The sequence below is a fragment of the Pseudophryne corroboree genome, unplaced genomic scaffold (assembly GCF_028390025.1).
Source record: "Pseudophryne corroboree isolate aPseCor3 unplaced genomic scaffold, aPseCor3.hap2 scaffold_1155, whole genome shotgun sequence".
Lineage (NCBI taxonomy): Eukaryota > Metazoa > Chordata > Amphibia > Anura > Myobatrachidae > Pseudophryne > Pseudophryne corroboree.
The window spans coordinates 103,448-120,333 of record NW_026967780.1 but is presented as its reverse complement, the minus strand read 5'-3'; the positions used below and the strand labels follow the sequence as shown (position 1 = coordinate 120,333).

Here is a 16,886-nt window from a genome sequence, read left to right as displayed (position 1 = left end):
CCCAAACGAAGGACACTAGAAAGAAAATTTTAAAGCCTCCTGTTAGGCCATCATCTACACGACATAGCCCTGAATTTTCCAATGCGCAGCTCTTTGCAAAAGAGAGATATTGGCAAGGAAAAGCTGTCTTGTACCTTTGCATTTTTCTCCCAAACGAAGGACACTAGAAAGATAATTTTAAAGCCTCCTGTTAGGCCATCATCTACACGACATAGCCCTGAATTTTCCAATGCGCAGCTCTTTGCAAAAGAGAGATATTGGCAAGGAAAAGCTGTCTTGTACCTTTGCATTTTTCTCCCAAACGAAGGACACTAGAAAGATAATTTTAAAGCCTCCTGTTAGGCCATCATCTACACGACATAGCCCTGAATTTTCCAATGCGCAGCTCTTTGCAAAAGAGAGATATTGGCAAGGAAAAGCTGTCTTGTACCTTTGCATTTTTCTCCCAAACGAAGGTCACTAGAAAGAAAATTTTAAAGCCTCCTGTTAGGCCATCATCTACACGACATAGCCCTGAATTTTCCAATGCGCAGCTCTTTGCAAAAGAGAGATATTGGCAAGGAAAAGTTGTCTTGTACCTTTGCATTTTTCTCCCAAACGAAGGACACTAGAAAGAAAATTTTAAAGCCTCCTGTTAGGCCATCATCTACACGACATAGCCCTGAATTTTCCAATGCGCAGCTCTTTGCAAAAGAGAGATATTGGCAAGGAAAAGCTGTCTTGTACCTTTGCATTTTTCTCCCAAACGAAGGACACTAGAAAGAAAATGTTAAAGCCTCCTGATAGGCCATCATCTACACGACATAGCCCTGAATTTTCCAATGCGCAGCTCTTTGCAAAAGAGAGATATTGGCAAGGAAAAGCTGTCTTGTACCTTTGCATTTTTCTCCCAAACGAAGGACACTAGAAAGAAAATTTTAAAGCCTCCTGTTAGGCCATCATCTACACGACATAGCCCTGAATTTTCCAATGCGCAGCTCTTTGCAAAAGAGAGATATTGGCAAGGAAAAGCTGTCTTGTACCTTTGCATTTTTCTCCCAAACGAAGGACACTAGAAAGATAATTTTAAAGCCTCCTGTTAGGCCATCATCTACACGACATAGCCCTGAATTTTCCAATGCGCAGCTCTTTGCAAAAGAGAGATATTGGCAAGGAAAAGCTGTCTTGTACCTTTGCATTTTTCTCCCAAACGAAGGACACTAGAAAGATAATTTTAAAGCCTCCTGTTAGGCCATCATCTACACGACATAGCCCTGAATTTTCCAATGCGCAGCTCTTTGCAAAAGAGAGATATTGGCAAGGAAAAGCTGTCTTGTACCTTTGCATTTTTCTCCCAAACGAAGGTCACTAGAAAGAAAATTTTAAAGCCTCCTGTTAGGCCATCATGCTTCGTGTGTCAGGAGCATGTGAGTGTCAGGTGCGTGTGTGTGTCAGGCGCTGCGTGTGTCAGGCGCTGCGTGTGTCAGGCGCTGCGTGTGTCAGGCGCTGCGTGTGTCAGGCGCTGCCTGTGCGTTAGGCGCTGCGTGTCTGTGTGTGTCAGGCGCTGCGTGTCTGTGTGTGTCAGGCGCTGCGTGTGTGTCAGGCGCTGCCTGTGCGTGTGTGCCAGGCGCTGCCTGTGCGTGTGTGTCAGGCGCCGCGTGTCTGTCAGGCGCCGCGTGTGCGTCAGGCGCCGCGTGTGCGTCAGGCGCCGCGTGTCTATGTGCGTCAGGCGCCGCGTGTCTATGTGCGTCAGGCGCCGCGTGTGAGTGTGTGCGTGTGTGTCAGGTCCGTGTGAGTGTCAGGTGCTGCGTCTGTGTGTGCGTGTGTCAGGTGCTGCGTGTGAGTGTGTGCGCGTGTGTCAGGTCCGTGTGAGTGTCAGGTGCTGTGTGTGTGTGTGTCAGGTGCTGTGTGTGTGCGTGTGTGTCAGGTGCTGTGTGTGTGTGTGTGTGTGTGTCAGGTGCTGTGTGCGTGTGCGTCCAGCGCTGCATATGCGTATGCGTGTCAGGCGTTGCATGTCTGTGTGTGTCAGGCGCTGCGTGTCTGGGGGGGGTGGCCGGACACACAGCTGAGAGGGGGGGGGGGTGGCTGGACACACAGCAGAGAGGGGAGGGTGACCGGACACACGGCAGGGAGGGGAGGGGGTAGGGGGTGGCCGAACACAGCAGGAAGAGGGGGGAGTTGACCAGAAGAAAGCACAAACACAGTCCCCCACTACCACAAATAATGCAGTTGAGTTTCCCACATTTGGGGAAATCACAGGGGTCAGCATACCCAGAATGCAATGAATGAACCTCACCCTGGGAGAACAATCTTCATGACCATGGTATCTCCTATGCAAAATAAGTATGATTTGGGATAGGGCTGGGGAGGGCCGCTGCAGCCCTTGTAGATTCTTATAAATAAAAGTTCTTCTTTTCTTGTCAAAATTAATAGCTAAGAATAGGCTGCCTGAGGCAGCCCCCTCTTAAGTGGCCTGCTACTGAAGGCACCAACTACAAACTGAGCTCCCTGTTCATGGAAGCGAGGTTATAGAGGAGGGGGCGCTGAGCATCTTGGGAACAGTCAAAAGCTTTGAGCCTGTTGGTGCCTCAGATCAAGATCCTACTCTACACCCCAATGTGAATCCTTGTGGAGTCCAGTGTACCCCACAGAAGAAATGAATGTGTCACACCCATTGGCAGCAACATTAGAATAGCTGCTGATGGGCACAATTGAGAAAGGAAGGGGGGAAAACATTTGAATCCAGCACATATATGTAATTTGAATATGTAATTTGTACCTTCCTACTTTAAAATGTAATGGATGAACCTCACCCTGTGAGAACTATCTTCATGATCAAGAGATCTCATACGCAAGAAAAGCATGTGCTGGGATAGGGCTGTGGAGGGCGGCTGCTCGGGCACACACCCGTCAAGTTAAGGAGATTCAACTGAGGAAGCACAAGGGAACTGCAGGGAGACCACATATTTTCAGATGAACATGAGAGGGCGGAAGGCTGCCTAATACTGAAGCACCCTCAAACATCAAACCATATGCAACAACTAGTACAAGCATTCCTGGGGAAAGGTCTGCAGCAGACGGATTTGCATACGGTGATGTCATCCAAGCAATGGGCATAGTTGGCTGCAACCCTCGTCTGCATATGAAAAGAGAAAATGGTCACGCAGGGCATGGCGGCCTTTGTGGGGTTGCGCTTGGATGACCCCTAGATCGCTTTATACACCCCCATCAGTGTGGGGCTCATGTTGGCCATGCCCAAGCCCCTGAAGCATTCAAGCTGATTTCTTGCAGCAGCTGGACCCAGTAACAGCTCCAGAGTTGCTCTACAAGACAAGTAAAAGGGTGTGAGCCCTGCAGCACCACCTGTAGTTTGCATACACACATATATAGGACAGCATCTCTTATATGCCCCAGGGGCAATAAAATAGTAGCCTTATCTAGGGTATCCGTCCATGCCGCTACAGCACTACACACCCAGGCCGACGCAATTGCCGGTCTGAGTAAGGTACCTGAATGTGTATAAATGGACTTCAGGGTAATCTCCTGTTTGCGGTCAGCAGACTCTTTGAGGGTAGCCGTATCCTGGGACGGGAGGGCTACCTTCTTGGATAAGCGTGTTAATGCTTTGTCCACCCAAGGGGAGGATTCCCATCGTAACCTATCCGTTGATGGGAAAGGGGAATCCTTTTGGAAATCTGCAGGAGATTCCCAAGCTTTTTCACATAACTCGTTCAGCTCGTGTGAGGGGGGAAAGGTTACCTCAGGCTTCTTTCCCTTGTACATATGTACCCTCTTGTCAGGGATAGGGGGCTCCTCTGTGATGTGCAAAACATCTTTTATTGCCATAATCATATATCAAATGTATTTTGCCAATTTTGGCTGTAACTTTGCATCATCGTAATCGACACTGGAGTCAGAATCCGTGTCGGTATCTGTGTCAACAATCTGGATAGTGGGCGCTTATGAGACCCTGACAGTCCCTGCGACATAGGATTAGGCATTGGTTGAGACCCTGACTGTCCCAAAGCTTCTGCCTTGTCTAATCTTTTGTGCAATGAGTTTACACTAGCATTTTAAACATTCCACATATCCATCCAATCAGGTGTCGGCGGAGACACCACGTTCATTTGCTCCCGCTCCTCTCTAATATAGCCTTCTTCCTCAGACATGTCGACACACGTGTACCGACACACTACACACACAGGGAATGCTTTTTCTGAAGACAGTTTCCCCACAAGGCCCTTTGGAGAGACAGAGAGAGAGTATGCCAGCAGACAGCAAACTAGGCTGGAGAGAGACCTAAGACAAAGAAATCTGAATTATATGAAAGCCGACCAGTGGAAACACAAATTATGCAGCCAAGTTTCCCACATTTGGGGAAATCACAGGGGCAGCACACCCAGAGTGCAATGGGTGAGTCTTGCCCTGGGAGAAGCACCTTCATGATCATAGTATCTCACCTGGCAGGTAAGTAGGAGTTGGGCTAGAGCTGGGGAGGGTCGCTGCTCGGGCACCCCCCTGTCAAATGAAGGAGATCCAACTGAGGCAGCACAAGGGAACTCTCGAAAGAAGAACAAGGCTAGAGGAAGATCTGAGACAAAGAAATCTGACTTTTACCAGAGCTGACCAGAGGAAAGCACAAACACAGTCCCCCACTACCACAAATAATGCAGTCGAGTTTCCCACATTTGGGGAAATCACAGGGGTTAGCATACTCAGAATGCAATGAATGAACCTCACCCTGGGAGAACAATCTTCATGACCATGGTATCTCCTATGCAAAATAAGTATGATTTGGGATAGAGCTGGGGAGGGCCGCTGCTCAGGCACATCTCTGTCAAGTAAAGGAGATTCAACTGAGGCAGCACAAGGGAACTCTCATCTGGGGACAACAACTGCAGGGAGAACACATATTTTCAGATGAACATGGGAGGGCAGAAGGCTGCCTAATACTGAAGCACCCCCAAACAACAAACCAAATGCAACAACTAGTACAAGCATTCCTGGGGGAAGGCCTGCAGCAGATGGATTTGCATACGGTGATGTCATCCAAGCAGTGGGTCAAAGTTGGCTTCAACCCTCATCTGCATATGAAAAGAGAAAAGGGGCGTGCAGGGCATGGCGGCCTTTTGCGGCGCTTGGATGACCCCTAGTTCGCATTAAACACCTCCACCCTCCTTCGGTGTGGGGCTCATGTTGGCTATGCCCCAGCCCCTGAAGCATTCAAGCTGATTTCTTGCAGCAGCTGGGCACTGTAACAGCTCCAGAGCTGCTCTGTAAGGCAAGTAAAAGGGTGTGGGCACTGCAGCACTACCTGTAGTTCGCATTGTGCGTTGGAAGGCACAAAGTAAGCAGACAGGAGGAGAAGTCAGGATAGTGCACAAGGGTATAGAAGGGAGGGGCTCAAAAAAAAAAGAAGTGGAAACAGACAGCAAACTAGGCTGGAGAGAGACCTGAGACAAAGAGATCTGAATTATATGAAAGCAGACCAGTGGAAACACAAATTATGCAGTCAAGTGTCCCACATTTGGGGAAATCGCAGGAGCAGCACACCCAGAGTGCAATGGGTGAGCCTTGCCCTGGGAGAAGCACCTTCCTGATCATAGTATCTCACTTGGCACGTAAGTAGGAGTTGGGCTAGAGCTGGGGAGGGTCGCTGCTCGGGCACCCCCCTGTCAAGTGAAGGAGATCCAACTGAGGCAGCACAAGGGAACTCTCAAAAGAAGAACAAGGCTAGAGGAAGATCTGAGACAAAGAAATCTGACCTGTTTTTCCCAAGAGGAAACTATATTAGGAATGCAGACATATGATGGTGGCCCTGTTGGCACCACCGATAACTGACTGGGTAAATGTTTCAGTAATATCAGAGTAAGGTTGGATAAATCTGTGTCCCAGACACAGACGTAGAGAATAGATGTGATATTCATGGCTATGTTTCTTTTCCCTCAGGCCCCGCTGGGTCGCAAAAATGTTATTTTGCCCAGTTACTACACACTGATACTGACACGGATACTGATACTTATGTCGACCATAAGTTTCCTGATTAGATCCAATATTGGCAAGGAGCATTCAGTACATGATTGTGGATATTATGGACATATTAAAATCACTGAAGACCCTGCTGTTCCTGACAAAGGGGTCTATATGTATGTATATATAGATATATAATGAAAGCTGATGTAACGTTCCTCCATCTCTGTTTGAGAAAGTCTGGGCCAGCTCGACAAAATGGTTTCAAATCCCCAAAAGGATTCTGGTTGTTTATTCATTTCCCGCCGCGGACAGAATACAAATACATGTGCATGGGTGAGTAGTAGTATTCAAGAATTGGTCGAATACCTTGTCATCCGATATAGATACCCTGGAGAGATGGGATACTCCTTACGTTGTATCATATCAAGGACACTGCAGCATACTTACGTGAGACTGCAAGGGATATAGGACTCTTGAGTTCACGGGCCAATTTCATGGCAGTGTCGGATAGGAGGGCATTGTGGATTCACCAAGAGAATGCTGATGCTGACTCCAAGAAGAAAGGGAGTCTCTTCCCTATGAAGGTGAAGCCTTGTTTGGTGATATCTAATTAGCACACAGGTAAGGAATTAAGAAAATCTTTATTTAAGGGTGAAGATGTTTCTCACAAAATCGTTGCCCCAATGCATCGTTGAAATTCAAGCTGGAAAGATGATTTTAATATATCACTTGTACATTTTGTATTGCTCTTCTGGTGACAATGTAGTTTGTTTTTGTCAATTACCATTTTAATAATAGGGTAAAGAAAATTAAGTGGATTTTTGAAAGAAAACAATACTGTCAATATACTATTAAAACAAATTAAAATGGTAAAAGTTATTGTACTTTAAGTAAAAATAAAAGAGACAAAATATCAATCCCAGTTTTGGATTACTTTAATTAACAAAAAAAAATGCATATAGCAGAGGATAGTTTCAATCTGCCTACCTCTGGGTTATGGGCCCAGCATGCTTCCATTGCTGTACTCTGCTGCACATGTAAGTGCAAGAGATCCTGAAGCACTCACTCATCATGGGAAAGTACCAATGTGTTTCTTCGTTGGTTGATAGAAGAAACATCTTACAAAAACTCTCCAGATTATTGACTTTTTTAAGTTTTTCTAGGAAACGTTTTAGATGAATGCTTATTAGCATTTGTCAGTATGTACTTTTGCAAAGTGTCTCTGTGGCGCAATCAGTTAGTATGTACGGCTATTAACCAAAAGGTTAGTGGTTCAATCCCACCCAGGGACGTAATTGACCTTGTTATCAGATTTTTGTGATCTTTAAGTAGACAAGTCAAATTTCATACCCCCTGTTATTGTGTAGGGTACCTGGCCTTCTCTGATGTAATCAGAGTTAGATTTGATTCAGTGATTTTATAAAAAAAGCTAGGAAGCACAATTTAGCAGTGGGTAGCAGAGAAAAAAAATATGCTGGCAGAAAAATCCAATTGAGTGATTAAACAGCTCTTTATTTTCTGGCTTTATTTTTATGCTAACAAATTTGTTCTCTGAAAAGTGTCCACAAAGCCAAGTCTCTGATTAACACCTTTGTAAGGATGGTTTTTCACCTATTACTAAATTAAACTTGCTTCATTGGAAAGGCAGCAAGATGCATCCTCATTTCAATGTCTACTGAAATAATACAGGTTGACACCAGGAAACATTAACGCCACTGCATCCTTGCTGCTTTCTCATGTGGAAGTCTGTTTAATGTGAAAACAAGGTGATATCTAATTAGCACACAGGTAAGGAATTAAGAAAATCTTTATTTAAGGGTGAAGATGTTTCTCACAAAATCGTTGCCCCAATGCATCATTGAAATTCAAGCTGGAAAGATGATTTTAATATATCACTTGTACATTTTGTATTGCTCTTCTGGTGACAATGTAGTTTGTTTTTGTCAATTACCATTTTAATAATAGTGTAAAGAAAATTAAGTGGATTTTTGAAAGAAAACAATACTGTCAATATACTATTAAAACAAATTAAAATGGTAAAAGTTATTGTACTTTAAGTAAAAATAAAAGAGCCAAAATATCAATCCCAGTTTTGGATTACTTTAATTAACAAACAAAAAAATGCATATAGCAGAGGATAGTTTCAATCTGCCTACCTCTGGGTTATGGGCCCAGCATGCTTCCATTGCTGTACTCTGCTGCACATGTAAGTGCAAGAGATCCTGAAGCACTCACTCATCATGGGAAAGTACCAATGTGTTTCTTCGTTGGTTGATAGAAGAAACATCTTACAAAAACTCTCCAGATTATTGACTTTATTAAGTTTTTCTAGGAAACGTTTTAGATGAATGCTTATTAGCCTTTGTCAGTATGTACTTTTGCAAAGTGTCTCTGTGGCACAATCAGTTAGTGTGTACGGCTTTTAACCAAAAGGTTGGTGGTTCAATCCCACCCAGGGACGTAATTGACCTTGTCATCAGATTTTGGTGATATTTAAGTAGACAAGTCAAAATTTCAAACCCCCTCTTATTGTGTAGGGTACCTGGCCTTCTCTGATGTAATCAGAGTTAGATTTGATTCAGTGATTTTATAAAAACATCTAGGAAGCACAATTTAGCAGTGGGTTGCAGAGAAAAAGAAATATGCTTGCAAAAAAATCAAATTGCTTGATTTAACAGCTCTTAATTTTCTTGCTTAATTTTTATGCTAACAAATTTGTTCTCTGAAAAGTGTCCACAAAGCCAAGTCTCTGATTAACACCTTTGTAGGGATGGTTTTTCACCTATTACTAAATTAAACTTGCTTCATTGGAAAGGCAGCAAGATGCATCCTCATTTCAATGTCTACTGAAATAATACAGGTTGACACCAGGAAACATTAACGCCACTGCATCCTTGCTGCTTTCTCATGTGGAAGTCTGTTTAATGTGAAAACAAGGTGATATCTAATTAGCACACAGGTAAGGAATTACGAAAATCTTTATTTAAGGGTGAAGATGTTTCTCACAAAATTGTTGCCCCAATGCATCATTGAAATTCAAGCTGGAAAGATGATTTTAATATATCACTTGTACATTTTGTATTGCTCTTCTGGTGACAATGTAGTTTTTTTTGTCAATTACCATTTTAATAACAGGGTAAAGAAAATTAAGTGGATTTTTGAAAGAAAACTATACTGTCAATATACTATTAAAACAAATTAAAATGGTAAAAGTTATTGTACTTTAAGTAAAAATAAAAGAGCAAAAATATCAATCCCAGTTTTGATTACTTAAATTAACAAAAAAAATGCATATAGCAAAGGATAGTTTCAATCTGCCTACCTCTGGGTTATGGGTCCAGCATGCTTCCATTGCAGTACTCTGCTGCACATGTAAGTGCAAGAGATCCTGAAGCACTCACTCATCATGGGAAAGTACCAATGTGTTTATTCGTTGGTTGATGGAAGAAACATCTTACAAAAACTCTCCAGATTATTGATTTTTTTATGTTTTTCTAGGAAACGTTCTAGATGTATGCTTATTAACCTTTGTCAGTATGCACTTTTTGCAAAGTGTCTCTGTGGCGCAATCGGTTAGTGTGTTCGGCTATTAACCGAAAGGTTGGTGGTTCAATCCCACCCAGGGACGTAATTAAACTTGTGATCAGATTTTGGTGATATTTAAGTAGACAAGTCAAAATTTCAAACCCCCTCTTATGGTGTAGGGTACATGGCCTTCTCTGATGTAATCAGAGTTAGATTTGATTCAGTGATTTTATAAAAAAACAGCTAGGAAGCACAATTTAGCAGTGGGTTGCAGAGAAAAAAAATATGCTGGCAGAAAAATCCAATCGAGTGATTAAACAGCTCTTCATTTTCTGGCTTTATTTTTATGCTAACAAATTTGTTCTCTGAAAAGTGTCCACAAAGCCAAGTCTCTGATTAACACCTTTGTAAGGATGGTTTTTCACCTATTACTAAATTAAACTTGCTTAATTGGAAAGGCAGCAAGATGCATCCTCATTTCAATGTCTACTGAAATAATACAAGTTGACACCAGGAAACATTAACGCCACTGCATCCTTGCTGCTTTCTCATGTGGAAGTCTGTTTAATATGAAAACAAGGTGATATCTAATTAGCACACAGGTAAGGAATTAAGAAAATCTTTATTTAAGGGTGAAGATGTTTCTCACAAAATCGTTGCCCCAATGCATCATTGAAATTCAAGCTGGAAATATGATTTTAATATATCACTTGTACATTTTGTATTGCTCTTCTGGTGACAATGTAGTTTGTTTTTGTCAATTACCATTTTAATAATAGGGTAAAGAAAATGAAGTGGATTTTTGAAAGAAACCAATACTGTCAATATACTATTAAAACAAATTAAAATGGTAAAAGTTGTTGTACTTTAAGTAAAAATAAAAGAGCCAAAATATCAATCCCAGTTTTGGATTTCTTTAATTAACAAAAAAAATGCATATAGCAGAAGATAGTTTCAATCTGCCTACCTCTGGGTTATGGGCCCAGCATGCTTCCATTGCTGTACTCTGCTGCACATGTAAGTGCAAGAGATCCTGAAGCACTCACTCATCATGGGAAAGTACCAATGTGTTTCTTCGTTGGTTGATGGAAGAAACATCTTACAAAAACTCTCCAGATTATTGACTTTTTAAAGTTTTTCTAGGAAACGTTTTAGATGAATGCTTATTAGCCTTTGTCAGTATATACTTTTACAAAGTGTCTCTGTGGCGCAATCAGTTAGTATGTACGGCTATTAACCAAAAGGTTGGTGGTTCAATCCCACCCAGGTACCTAATTGACCTTGTTATCAGATTTTGGTGATCTTTAAGTAGACAAGTCAAAATTTCAAACCCCCTGTTATGGTGTAGGGTACCTGGCCTTCTCTGATGTAATCAGAGTTAGATTTGATTCAGTGATTTTATAAAAACAGCTAGGAAGCACAATTTAGCAGTGGTTTGCAGAGAAAAAAAATATGCAGGCAGAAAAATCCAATTGAGTGATTAAACAGCTCTTTATTTTCTGGCTTTATTTTTATGCTAACAAATTTGTTCTCTGAAAAGTGTCCACAAAGCCAAGTCTCTGATTAACACCTTTGTAAGGATGGTTTTTCACCTATTACTAAATTAAACTTGCTTCATTGGAAAGGCAGCAAGATGCATCCTCATTTCAATGTCTACTGAAATAATACAGGTTGACACCAGGAAACATTAACGCCACTGCATCCTTGCTGCTTTCTCATGTGGAAGTCTGTTTAATGTGAAAACAAGGTGATATCTAATTAGCACACAGGTAAGGAATTAAGAAAATCTTTATTAAAGGGTGAAGATGTTTCTCACAAAATCGTTGCCCCAATGCATCATTGAAATTCAAGCTGGAAAGATGATTTTAATATATCACTTGTACATTTTGTATTGCTCTTCTGGTGACAATGTAGTTTGTTTTTGTCAATTACCATTTTAATAATAGGGTAAAGAAAATGAAGTGGATTTTTGAAAGAAACCAATACTGTCAATATACTATTAAAACAAATTAAAATGGTAAAAGTTGTTGTACTTTAAGTAAAAATAAAAGAGCCAAAATATCAATCCCAGTTTTGGATTTCTTTAATTAACAAAAAAAATGCATATAGCAGAAGATAGTTTCAATCTGCCTACCTCTGGGTTATGGGCCCAGCATGCTTCCATTGCTGTACTCTGCTGCACATGTAAGTGCAAGAGATCCTGAAGCACTCACTCATCATGGGAAAGTACCAATGTGTTTCTTCGTTGGTTGATGGAAGAAACATCTTACAAAAACTCTCCAGATTATTGACTTTTTAAAGTTTTTCTAGGAAACGTTTTAGATGAATGCTTATTAGCCTTTGTCAGTATATACTTTTACAAAGTGTCTCTGTGGCGCAATCAGTTAGTATGTACGGCTATTAACCAAAAGGTTGGTGGTTCAATCCCACCCAGGTACCTAATTGACCTTGTTATCAGATTTTGGTGATCTTTAAGTAGACAAGTCAAAATTTCAAACCCCCTGTTATGGTGTAGGGTACCTGGCCTTCTCTGATGTAATCAGAGTTAGATTTGATTCAGTGATTTTATAAAAACAGCTAGGAAGCACAATTTAGCAGTGGTTTGCAGAGAAAAAAAATATGCAGGCAGAAAAATCCAATTGAGTGATTAAACAGCTCTTTATTTTCTGGCTTTATTTTTATGCTAACAAATTTGTTCTCTGAAAAGTGTCCACAAAGCCAAGTCTCTGATTAACACCTTTGTAAGGATGGTTTTTCACCTATTACTAAATTAAACTTGCTTCATTGGAAAGGCAGCAAGATGCATCCTCATTTCAATGTCTACTGAAATAATACAGGTTGACACCAGGAAACATTAACGCCACTGCATCCTTGCTGCTTTCTCATGTGGAAGTCTGTTTAATGTGAAAACAAGGTGATATCTAATTAGCACACAGGTAAGGAATTAAGAAAATCTTTATTAAAGGGTGAAGATGTTTCTCACAAAATCGTTGCCCCAATGCATCATTGAAATTCAAGCTGGAAAGATGATTTTAATATATCACTTGTACATTTTGTATTGCTCTTCTGGTGACAATGTAGTTTGTTTTTGTCAATTACCATTTTAATAATAGGGTAAAGAAAATTAAGTGGATTTTTGAAAGAAAACAATACTGTCAATATACTATTAAAACAAATTAAAATGGTAAAAGTTATTGTACTTTAAGTAAAAATAAAAGAGCCAAAATATCAATCCCAGTTTTGGATTACTTTAATTAACAAACAAAAAAATGCATATAGCAGAGGATAGTTTCAATCTGCCTACCTCTGGGTTATAGGCCCAGCATGCTTCCATTGCTGTACTCTGCTGCACATGTAAGTGCAAGAGATCCTGAAGCACTCACTCATCATGGGAAAGTACCAATGTGTTTCTTCGTTGGTTGATAGAAGAAACATCTTACAAAAACTCTCCAGATTATTGACTTTTTTAAGTTTTTCTAGGAATCGTTTTAGATGAATGCTTATTAGCAATTGTCAGTATGGACTTTTGCAAAGTGTCTCTGTGGCGCAATCAGTTAGTGTGTACGGCTATTAACCAAAAGGTTGGTGGTTCAATCCCACCCAGGGACGTAATTGACCTTGTTATCAGATTTTGGTGATCTTTAAGTAGACAAGTCAAATTTCATACCCCCTGTTATGGTGTAGGGTACCTGGCCTTCTCTGATGTAATCAGAGTTAGATTTGATTCAGTGATTTTATAAAAACATCTAGGAAGCACAATTTAGCAGTGGGTTGCAGAGAAAAAGAAATATGCTGGCAAAAAAATCAAATTGCGTGATTAAACAGCTCTTCATTTTCTGGCTTTATTTTTATGCTAACAAATTTGTTCTCTGAAAAGTGTCCACAAAGCCAAGTCTCTGATTAACACCTTTGTAGGGATGGTTTTTCACCTATTACTAAATTAAACTTGCTTCATTGGAAAGGCAGCAAGATGTATCCTCATTTCAATGTCTACTGAAATAATACAGGTTGACACCAGGAAACATTAACGCCACTGCATCCTTGCTGCTTTCTCATGTGGAAGTCTGTTTAATGTGAAAACAAGGTGATATCTAATTAGCACACAGGTAAGGAATTAAGAAAATCTTTATTTAAGGGTGAAGATGTTTCTCACAAAATTGTTGAACAATGCAGTTCAGCGTGATCATAAAAAATGGGTTAGCCTCCTGTTGGTGCAGACTGTACGTGTGCGCAGGAAGCCGCCACCATTTTTGTGATCGCAACGGCTGCATGTGATGTCATGCAGCCGCTCTGACCACGCCTCCTGTTTCTCCGTTGAAGCCCTGCCCCCGCACCGCTCCATCTCCGACTTTGAAATGGAGTGTTGCTGACCCCCCCCCGCACCGATTGACAGTCACAGAAAATGCTGGCGCATGCGTATGCTCTTAGCAATTTTTGCAGTTGAATTGCTTATTGTGATTGCAATCCAACCTGAATCAGGCTCTATTACCTATCACAATGCACTGCAGGTAGTACAAAATGGGGTTAATATAGGAGAAAACCCCCCAGAGCTGTGCTCCTTAACTGTCCCTGGTGGCTAGTGGAGCGGCTGCCCAGTAATCAGTGTCCACGCCAGTGCGCACACGGCCCGCCCCCTACAGCCATGCTGGATCACGGTATAGTGTGGGCACAGAAGCCCCTTACCTCCCTTTCATCAGCGGCCTCGTGATCCCGGAGGGCGGTGTGTGTGTGACTGACCTTAGGAAGAAACCGGAGCCTCCGCTGCAGTGACCCAGCAACCAGGGCACGGGAGTATACTGCGCCGCTGGGAGTGACGGAGCTGCAGTAAAGATGTCTATTAGACCTAGCCTGCTGCAGCCCTTGTACATTCTTATAAAAAAAGTTCTTCTTTTCTTGTCAAAATTAATAGCTAAGTATAGGCTGCCTGAGGCAGCCCCCTGTTAAGTGTCCTGCTACTGAAGGCACCAACTACAAACTGAGCTCCCTGTTCATGGAAGCGAGGTTATAGAGCAGGGGGCGCTGAGCATCTTGGGAACAGTCAAAAGCTTTGAGCCTGTTGGTGCCTCAGATCAAGATCCTACTCTACACCACAATGTGAATCCTTGCGGAGTCCAGTGTACCCCACAGAAGAAATGAATGTGTCACACCCATTGGCAGCAACATTAGAATAGCTGCTGATGGGCACAATTGAGAAAGGAAGGGGGGAAAACATTTGAATCCAGCACATATATGTAATTTGAATATGTAATTTGTACCTTCCTACTTTAAAATGTAATGGATGAACCTCACCCTGTGAGAACTATCTTCATGATCAAGAGATCTCATATGCAAGATAAGTATGTGTTGGCAGAGGCGCTCACTGGGCAGAGATGCTGATCGCATCTCTGGCATGTGCAGGTGCACTGCGGCACCAGCACACACACACACACTTCAGACCTGATCTCCTGTTGTGTGAATATGCACAGCAGAGATCAGGTCTGAATACAGCTGTCAGTAAGGCAGGGATCTGCTGCTGCCAGTGAGGCAGGGATGTGCTGATGTCAGTGAAGCAGTGATCTGCTGCTGCCAGTGAGGCAGGGATCTGCTGCTGCCAGTGAGGCAGGGATGTGCTGCTATAAGTGAGGCAGGTATGTGCTGCTGTCAATGAGGCAGGGATGTGCTGCTGTCAGTGAAGCAGGGATGTGCTGCTGTCAGCGAGGCAGTGATCTGCTGCCCACTATCTCCCTATCACCCCTGCCTGAGTCACACACTTTCCCTGTCACCCCTGCCCCAGTTACCCACTATCTCCCAGTCACCGCTGCCTCAGTTAACCACTATACCTGCGACCCCTGCCTCAGTCACCCACTATACCAGTCACCCCTGCTTTAGTCACCCACTATCTCTGTCACCCCTGCCTCAGTCAACCACTATCTCCATATCACCCCTACCTCAGTCACCCACTATCCCTGTCACCTCTGCCTCAGTCACCCACTGTCACCCTATCACCCCTGCCTCAGTCACCCACTATCCCTGTCACCCCTGCCTCAGTCTCCTACTGTCCCTGTCACCCCTGCCACAGTCATCCACTATATCCCTATCACCCCTGCCTTAGTCACTGACTATCTCCCAGTCACCCCGGCCTCAGTCACCCACTATCTCCCAGTCATACATGCTTCAGTCACCCACTATCTCCCAGTCATCCCTGCCTCAGTCACCTACTGACACCAGTGCAGACATTTCTGCTGCGGCCTCTCCACTCTCCAGCGTGAACGTACTGACGACTGAGGAAATCCGCTTCCCAGTTGAGGACTCCGGGAATGAACACTGCCGATATTGCTGGCAGATGACGTTCTACCCAACTGAGGATTTTTGATACTTCCAGCTTTGCCATGCAATTTCGAGTGCCGCCTTGATGATTTGTGTACACTACCGTGGTGTCGTTGTCCGATTGTACTTGAACAGGCCTGTTCTGTACTAGAGGCAGGGCCAGTGTCAATGAATTGAACACTGCCCGCAATTCCAGAATGTTTATCGGGAGGAGAGATTCCTCCCTGGTCCACCGATGGTGAAGGGTCGTCATCACGGCCATGACCTTGGTGAATTTCCGAGGTGCCATGGCCAAACCAGAAGGCAGGACCTGAAATCCAAAAACTAACCAGGCACAACACTGCTTAGCTTCCAACATCAGATTAGATTGGACATATCCAGTGTGATGCGGCTGTAGATGATTTTTGCTGTTTCTAACTTCTACTTCTAACTACTGGTACATCAATGAATAAGTTTCAAAATATAATGCATCAAGAGAACGGTGTTGGTAGTATAAAACTACCTACAGCACCTGGTATTCCCAGGTGGTCTCACATCCAAGAACAAACCAGGCCTAAAATCAGGTGATATTGGGCATATACAGTGTGGTGTGGCTGTAGATGAGCTTAGTGGTTTCTGTTAGAGTTCTTCTACTTCTAACTACTCGTACATAAATGAGTAAGCAGCCGATTTATTAAACCTGGTGAAATGATAATTTGCATGGTGATAAAGTACCAGCCAATCAGCTCCTAATTGCCATGTCACAGGCTGGGTTTGAAAAATGACAGTTAGGAGCTGACTGGCTGGTACTTTATCACCTTGCACTTTATCAGTTCACCAGGCTTAATAGATCTGCCCCAATGTTTCAAAATGGAATGCATCAAGAGAACGGTGTTAGTATTAGAGATGAGCGGGTTCGGTTTCTCTGAATCCGAACCCGCCAGAACTTCATGGTTTTTTTCACGGGTCCGAGCAGACTCGGATCTTCCCGCCTTGCTCGGTTAACCCGAGCGCGCCCGAACGTCATCATGACGCTGTCGGATTCTCGCGAGGCTCGGATTCTATCGCGAGACTCGGATTCTATATAAGGAGCCGCGCGTCGCCGCCATTTTCACACGTGCATT

The 16,886-nt window shown here is 42.9% G+C and overlaps 5 non-coding genes across 5 annotated transcripts; 1 reads left to right on the top strand and 4 right to left on the bottom strand.

The window, feature by feature from the left end:
* Positions 1-2,162: 2,162 nt before the first annotated feature.
* Positions 2,163-2,326, bottom strand: LOC134990262 (U1 spliceosomal RNA). Its single transcript, XR_010195122.1, has one exon. It is a non-coding gene; the product is annotated as a U1 spliceosomal RNA (small nuclear RNA).
* A 1,965-nt stretch (positions 2,327-4,291) lies between these two features.
* On the bottom strand, positions 4,292-4,454 carry LOC134990266 (U1 spliceosomal RNA). Its single transcript, XR_010195126.1, has one exon. It is a non-coding gene; the product is annotated as a U1 spliceosomal RNA (small nuclear RNA).
* A 152-nt stretch (positions 4,455-4,606) lies between these two features.
* Positions 4,607-4,770, bottom strand: LOC134990260 (U1 spliceosomal RNA). The gene has a single exon (XR_010195120.1). It is a non-coding gene; the product is annotated as a U1 spliceosomal RNA (small nuclear RNA).
* Positions 4,771-5,445: 675 nt separating this feature from the next.
* On the bottom strand, positions 5,446-5,608 carry LOC134990264 (U1 spliceosomal RNA). The gene has a single exon (XR_010195124.1). It is a non-coding gene; the product is annotated as a U1 spliceosomal RNA (small nuclear RNA).
* A 3,898-nt stretch (positions 5,609-9,506) lies between these two features.
* TRNAN-AUU (transfer RNA asparagine (anticodon AUU)) lies at positions 9,507-9,580 on the top strand. Its single transcript has one exon. It is a non-coding gene; the product is annotated as a tRNA-Asn (tRNA).
* Positions 9,581-16,886: the final 7,306 nt, after the last annotated feature.